The sequence below is a fragment of the Myxine glutinosa genome, unplaced genomic scaffold (genome assembly GCF_964187855.1).
Source record: "Myxine glutinosa unplaced genomic scaffold, kmMyxGlut1.1 SCAFFOLD_2544, whole genome shotgun sequence".
Classification (NCBI taxonomy): domain Eukaryota; kingdom Metazoa; phylum Chordata; class Myxini; order Myxiniformes; family Myxinidae; genus Myxine; species Myxine glutinosa.
The window spans coordinates 1-7,811 of record NW_027618638.1 but is presented as its reverse complement, the minus strand read 5'-3'; positions in this window follow the sequence as shown (position 1 = coordinate 7,811).

The window sequence follows — 7,811 nt, the reverse complement described above, 5'->3', positions numbered from 1 at the left end:
GGGTCATTTGGGTCCTCTGGGTCATTTGGGTCCTCTGGGTCATTTGGGTCATTTGGGTCATTTGGGTCCTCTGGTTCATTTGGGTCCTCTGGGTCATTTGGGTCCTCTGGGTCATTTGGGTCCTCTGGGTCATTTGGGTCCTCTGGGTCATTTGGGTCCTATATTCCTATCCTATAACATATATATCCTATAACCTATCCTATATATATCCTATATCATATAACATATATCCTATATATCCTATAACATAACATATAACAAATATATCCTATATTATGTACTAGCGAGCGGCCGCGTACCAGCCAAAGGGGTAGCCCATGGTTAGCCTAAATATAGATTTGATGACGTCATGTTTACACATCTGAGCGACAGAAACTGGCTACACATCTGAGCGACAGAAACGGAGCTTCACTTTTGGAGAGACAGAAATTCCCAGGCAAACGCTATAACGCACCAGGTTTACAACCTGTGCGTTAATAATGATCGTTGGGCCGAGCGTTTGTGGTATGTGAAACACACAGGTATTATTAGGCAAAATATAATTTCATAACGAAACTAACTTCTTCGTAATACACCGACCATGCCTAATAGAAGGATCACAAGATGGCCGTATTTAATCCAACCAGCAACGGTACCTGCCCTATGGGCGGGGCTTCAATTGGGAGGCCCAAATGAAAAGGCTAAATATTAGAAATTGAAGGCTTTTTTTCCTTTAAACGATTAATTTATATAAACATCCGTTAAATTTCGATCGGTGCAGCCGTTTGTGCGGCACTCGGGAAAATAACGTCATGCGGGAGCAAGTATCAGCAGGATGTGGCAGTATGGGAGTCCACGTTTCTGAGCCTCCTTCATGCCGAAGTAGCACAACCCTTCTCCAAGCATTCCGCTCTTCAGATCCGCCATGAGAGATTTAAGCTTGATACTGAAGACGCGTGCAGTTAGTACTCCCGATGTCGTATGTACTCCCGATACGTGTTTCCTTCATTGTAAAAACTACCAAATCAACAGTTAAAAGGATTTTGAGCCGATAGCTGTTACGGCCTTGGCAAGATTAATGGTGACAGCGATCTGTTAGCGTATTCACCGCCCAAATTCACCACCTTTCATCCGCAGCTCAATGGAATACTGCTCTCCCCTCTGGGCTGGTGCTCCTGCCTCACACCTAGCTCGTCATCACGCTGTTGAAACCAAAGCGTTCAGAATCATTGGAATCTACCGTGATGAAGCTACCTCCGAGGGCCTTTCACTTACTCACCGCAGGCAGGTTGGTGGTCTTTCTGTCTTCTACCGACTCCTCTCCGGCCTTGCTCCTCCAGCTCTCTCTGGGCTCTGTCCCCCAAATATTCCTAAAGGTCGCACAAGATCTGCCTGCAACCCTCTTATGGTTAAACTGCCCAAATCAAGACTCTCTGCTCACCTTCACTCTTTCATTCCACTTTTCTCCCGCCTCTGGAACAAACTCCCCCACTCCATTCAATCCCACTCCTCCCTCCAGGTCTTTAAAACAGCTGTTCACCACCATCTCTTATCTTCCCCCATCCAAAACCTTGATCTTTTCTACCCCCGCTAATTTCACTCCAAATCCTCTTTTTTGAAATACCAACTTATTTCCTGGAAGTCCTTGGTGTCCTTGTGTTTATACTTCTCCCACTCCCCCCCCCCCCCCCCTTCCCACGCCGCCTCCCCCCAAGCCCTCTCCCTCCCACACATTCCCGATGTTCCTCACAAGTGTTGTGTTTATGTGCTTCCCCTTCTCTCCCCATCTTGTCTACCGCTCCCCTTTTTATATACTTTGGTTCTTTGTCTGTTTGATTTGTTTGTGTGATAAATGTTAGCTCTTTCACGAGCCTCGATTATGTATACAAAAAAAATATATAGCCTTGTGGAATTCTCTCATGTAGAGATTAAACTAATCGTGTTCACAATCGCTATGTCGTATGTACTCCCGATACGTGTTTCCTTCAGTTGAAATGGGTTACAATTCTCTCAAGCAGGGATTCAACCCGTGTCCTTATAGAAGGTCTTTGTCCGAGGTCACCGAATTCGATCGGTGCAGCCGTGCAGCGATCGGTGCAGCCGTTAGTATGAAAAAAAGAAATTCCTCTGCAACTGTTAGTCCGATTGGCACGAAATGTTTAGAATATGTGCGGCTCCTGTATAATTTTTTTATGATAATTATAACGCCACAGGTCACGTGGTACAGACGCCATCTTAGAAAAATGGAAAAAAGTTGCACCTCTATATCTCCGAAACCACTCCATGGAAAAAAATTGAAATATGGCTCAATGTCAAGCACTCCCCTTGGGGAATAACATATGTTAATGATGATGTCATCGTTACTGTGATAATGACGTCATAATTTGACAAGTATAACGCTTGATTCGCTCAGTATGAATTTTTTTCTCTGCAATTCTTGGACCGATTGACACGAAATTTTCACCATAGGAGCGCCTCCTCCTGTAGAATATTTTAATGATAATTATGACGTCATAGTTCAGCGGTAAAGGTGCAATTTTGCAAAAACCGAAAATCTTTGCCCCTCTATATCTCCGACCCCGCTTCATGGAAAAATTGAAACATGGCTCATTGTCAAGTACTCCCCATGGGGAATAAGATATTTTAATGCTGATGTCATTGGTGCCTTCATTATGACGTCATAATTCGACAAGTACAATGCTTGATTCGATAAGTAATGAATTATTTTTTTCTGAGCAACTGTTGGTCCGATGGACACTAAATCTTCACCATAGGAGAGCCTCCTCCAGTATAATTTTTTAAATGATAAATATGACATCATAGGTCACATAGTACAGGTGCCTCTTGTGAAAACTGAAAAAGTTTGCACCTCTATATTTCCAAAACCGCTCCATGGAAAAAATTGAAACGTGGCTCATTGTAAACAACTCTGCATCAGGAATAAGTGTTGTTAATGATGATGTCATTGGTGCCGTAATTATGACATCATAATTCGACAGGGACAATGCTTAGTCTGATCAGTTTGAAATTTATTGAGCGTGATCTACACAACAATTATATTAGAGAATATAAATTTATGATGTCATCGCTCATGTGGTCTGGCAGCCATATTGGATCAAATAAAAAACCCTTCAAAAACAGAAGAGTTGGCTCGCACCAAGTTGACTGTGCAGGGTAAGTATTCCATGAATACCATCTAGTTGTCATTGTTTTTAGTTCTGATTTTCTTTACTAGGGCATGCCCGTACTATATCTATATCTAAAATTATATCCCCCCCCTCTATTTACATGAAATGGTTTGGTCCAAAGCGAACGGCTTGCGAGTGGTGACAATCCCCCCCCTCTATTTACATGAAATGGTTCGGTCCAAAGCGAACGGCTTCCGGAGTTTGGTAAAGAAATCGCCATCGCGTACACAAACGCGCAGGAAAGCGAATGAATCGCAAATTCGTTTTTATTAGTTGTAAAACATAGTTTAACGCCAACATAGTTTGCAAACGTGAAATAAATGAATACGCTCTCAAATGTGCCATCCGAGGCAGAGTGTGCCCGCCACGTTCGGCACACGCGATAGCTCGCTGCTCTCTGATTGGTTGAATCGTTTTTTGGACATAGCTCGGTAAGTAATTGTCCGATTAATATGAAACCTTGAAAAGGCACATCCTCGGGTCCCCAGCAATATACCTGGCAAGTTAAAAGTATATCGGACCCGTGGTTGTCGAGAAACAGCGGTCACAGACAAACGTACAGACGTACAGACAGACAGACAGAGATTACTGGAATTATAGATAGATTACTTTATTCTTGGCCTCATAAAGAATACATTTCTGATCCTCTTATAAAAACCACTTTCAATGGATATATACCTTGCATTCTCACTTTGTCTCAATGACAAGGCTGTCTACTAACTTTTATTTTCTTTCCAGCAGTGAGGCTCATTGAAGAGCAAGGTAGATCTGACAGTGGGACAAACATCAAGGGAATGAACAAACTGGAAAAGAGGAGAGGAAGGAGGGCAGGAAATTCCAAAACTAGCAAGTCAGATGGTTTGGTTAGAAATGGTTAATGGGGGTCATAAAGATCATGGGAAATAATTAGGGATGACAAGGCATGACAGTGCACTGCTTCCTTGAAGTCCTAGAGGAAGTGTGAGACAGAACAGCTTGTGGAATATGGTTCCATACACCTCAGAAGCGAAGAAAGAAACAGAGTTGAAGTATGCATCATCCTGGATTGTGAGTGTTTCACCAGAAAGGGTTTACTGGAAGTACGCATGAAGTAAGCATGCATTTTGGAGTTGCTGGAGAGAGTCAGAGAACTGAGAGAGCAGAAGGAGCAATAGCGGAAAATAGATGGAAGAAAACAGAGAGACCACCGACCTGTGTGATGTGAGGGCAACAGACCTTGGGCTTCAGTCTCATCACAGGAGATTCTAATTATTCTGAGGTCTTTAGATTCCACAGAATCCAAGAGAGAAAGATGTGATGCTGAGGTAACAGCCCTAGTGGAGAGCAGTACTCCATTGAGGAACAGACAAAGGTCTTATCAACTGTTATTTGCTCTGATTTTCCAAGGAATGACTTGGATTGACAAAGATACCTAGTTTTTTGAGGACAGCTTTGTGATGTGGTCAGCCCAGAAAAGGTCATGGATGATGGTGAGACCTATAAGTTCAAGAGGCTGAACCTTTTCCAGTGGCTTCCATGGAAATAGTTGGGTTCGTTTGATGATAATTCTGGAGCAACAGGGTAAGACTGGGAGATTTTCCAGGATTGAAGGACATGTTCCACTTATCAGACCAGAGTCTAATCATTTCCACATCAGCAGAGAGAAAGAAAGAGAGACACAGCTATTGTCTGCCTAGCAGAGAGATAGGGTACTTACTGTATGGCACAATATGGAGTCGTCTGTAAAAAGAGAGTTTTCCAGAGCTTTGGAGAGGTCATTTATATAGATAAGAAACAAAATTGGGCTCAAAATACTGCCTTGGGGAACTCCAGCCTCCATTGAGAGAGGGGAGAAGAGGGTTCCATTGATGGAAACATGATGGCTGCATGAGTGAAGGAAGTTAGAATCCTAGAATGAAGGTGGGTGTCTATGCCACAGGTAGAGAGCTTGGTAAACAAAACAGGATTGCAGACTATGTCGAATACCTGAGATATTTCCAAGGACACAGTCCTGGAACAGAAGCATGTCCATTGTTGAGGGAATGAGATGGAATCCAAAGTGATGGTCAGAGATCAGACTGTTTGAAAACAGGAAATACTTGGCATCAAGAGCAATGATGGATACCATGACTTTGCTTGAACGTGGAAGCAATTGCCCTATACTTGATAGGCTCTATCTTTTAACCTTTCTTGTGGACAGGAGTGATGTTTTCCGATCTCCATGAATAACGGACGTATCCAAAGGAGAAGGACTTGTCTTATTAGAAAGTTATATCCATACTTTCACTTGTTGTCCCCCACCCCTCCATCAAGGTTGAAAACGAGGGAAAATTAAAATGAGCCCCGACCGACCAATCGATCATCCGTCCTTGTACTTTTGTGTACGAAATATTTCCCAAAAACCGTTGAACATTTGGCTTTCATATTGCAGATTCATATTCCTCATGACATTATCTCAACCTGATTAGATAACGGCTGTAATTGGCTGAATTCTGTTGCCATGGCAATGATCTCGGTAACTTGGCTTACGTACGCGATATTTCAAAAACGTTCAATATTTAGCTTTCATATTGCACGGATCTATTCCCATACCCACCGAAAAGCCGGAAGACATAGAGTATCCGCTCCTTATTCATTTATTTATGAAAGTTATCTGTCACTGTCTAATAACAGCTGCTTTCCCATTGATACATTGACCAAGGCTCATGGAGGAGCTTGGGTATGTATCAAATGCAGGAAAAAGAAATTAGCATACAACAGTGTACTTTACAAGGTATGAATGGGACCATAACTCCAGCACAGTATTTGCTGAAGTTATACCCCATAAATGTAGGGATTTGTCCGCATATTGCACAAAGAATGGTTCTTACGTGCCTCGAGTGAAAAAGCCCAAATAATTCCCGACGTAGGACAGACGAGTTTGAATGCAGCGAGTGGCATTTGCTCTTTCTCTCCACACATTATCAGCAAATATCTCATAAGGCCGCCGCTGCTTCTGGGATAACATGGAGCGCGTATGTCCAATTGGGAATCCAAACCGCAATAATTAAATGCGTTTTGGTAGTCATATCTACCTTCGCTAACCCGACAGGATGGAGTAGCCCACTGATCTCTCTGCTCTGATGATTATTTTGATCATCTCTGTTGTCATTTCAGACTCAATATTTAGTGTTCCCATCTGAAAACCATGCTCATGAAGTAGGGAAACCATGTCCAAATCCCTTACACCATGTGTGTGTCCTTTGCCTACTAATATCCTTCCGATTGATGCAAAAGTACATTGGTATCTACTAACGACTGTCCTTTATTTAATTTTCTACACAATATTGAGACGCATGGAATCAAAGTGACGGAAGGTATGAACTGATGGGAGAGCAGAGGGACCACTCTTTGACACAATAAGTGGAGGAATGAGCGGACAGGTAAACGGAGAGAAGTTGGAGGGAAACACAGTGACCTGTAAGGACGAAGGTTAGGTTATAGGAAAGGTTAATGGAAGTAATGTGTACAAGCTCCACTATGAGCTGGAAATCGACGATAAAAACCCACCAACATTTTTCCAGTTAATGTTGCAAAACCTAAAAAATTTAAAAGAGGTGATGACTTCAGGATAAAGAAAATTGTTTTGGACAACATATGCAGTTACATTTTTCAAGTGAACTGAAAAAACAACCAACTTCACTTGGAGGAGACATTCTTTCACCAATTTTGGGATAAAACTATACAAGGTAAATTGACATCAGATGCACCTGGAAAATTGTTCAGGTGTTTAAGCAATAGTGCAGCCATAGGCAAGTTGCTTGGGTAACCATAAGCAGTAATCAAGCCAACAGAAGCCAATGGAAGGATGTGCATGTGCTCTTTGTGGGTCTAAAGGCAACTCGTGACATTTTAGCATCTGTTTCCAGTTTGTTTTGGGGAGTCGCTTAAGGACAGACTTCACCATGATTGTGAAGGCGTCAGGTCACAAATGAGTGCGGCAGATGGCGGCTCAACCAGGAATCTGAGCAGAATACAAATTCGTGCGGACTTGTTACATGGGGGAATATTATCTCCACTTGACAAGTGGATGTCAAATAGTACTTGAGCTTGCACATATCATGTGTTTAACGATGTGTGTATATGTATGGGAAACAACCTATACCTGTTGCAAGTTTTATCTTTTTCTGGCCTTTTTAGTTTTTGCTCTTCTCATCTCGCTCTTCCTGCCATTAACACGCCAATTCAAAATCAGAATGCCAAGTTATTCTGCTGAAAACAGTCTTCTGAAGGAAGCTTTGTCAGTGACTCAACTAAAATTTATTCAGTTTAGCAACAGGCCCACGTTTGTCGCATTGCAAGCTTTTGTGACTTTTCAATCTCAGTTGTGACTTGTAACAAATAGCTGTAACGATTTGTTTGCTTAATAACTCCATTGGTGGTCAGCAATGATTAACACCAGCATTGACATCTAGAAATGATTGGTCTCTTACAAAGAAGATGGAGCAAAAATTGATCAACTTGCAATGACTCATGGAAATATTCTGTCTCCACATAACAAATAAATCAAGAAGAGAAGCCAAATGGATCTGACAAAAAATTAAGTTAAATGATGGATGAGTTCAGGTAATGTTGTAGCTTCCTAGCTACTTCAGGGAATAACGCTCCTGCCTAACGTGAGTTCTG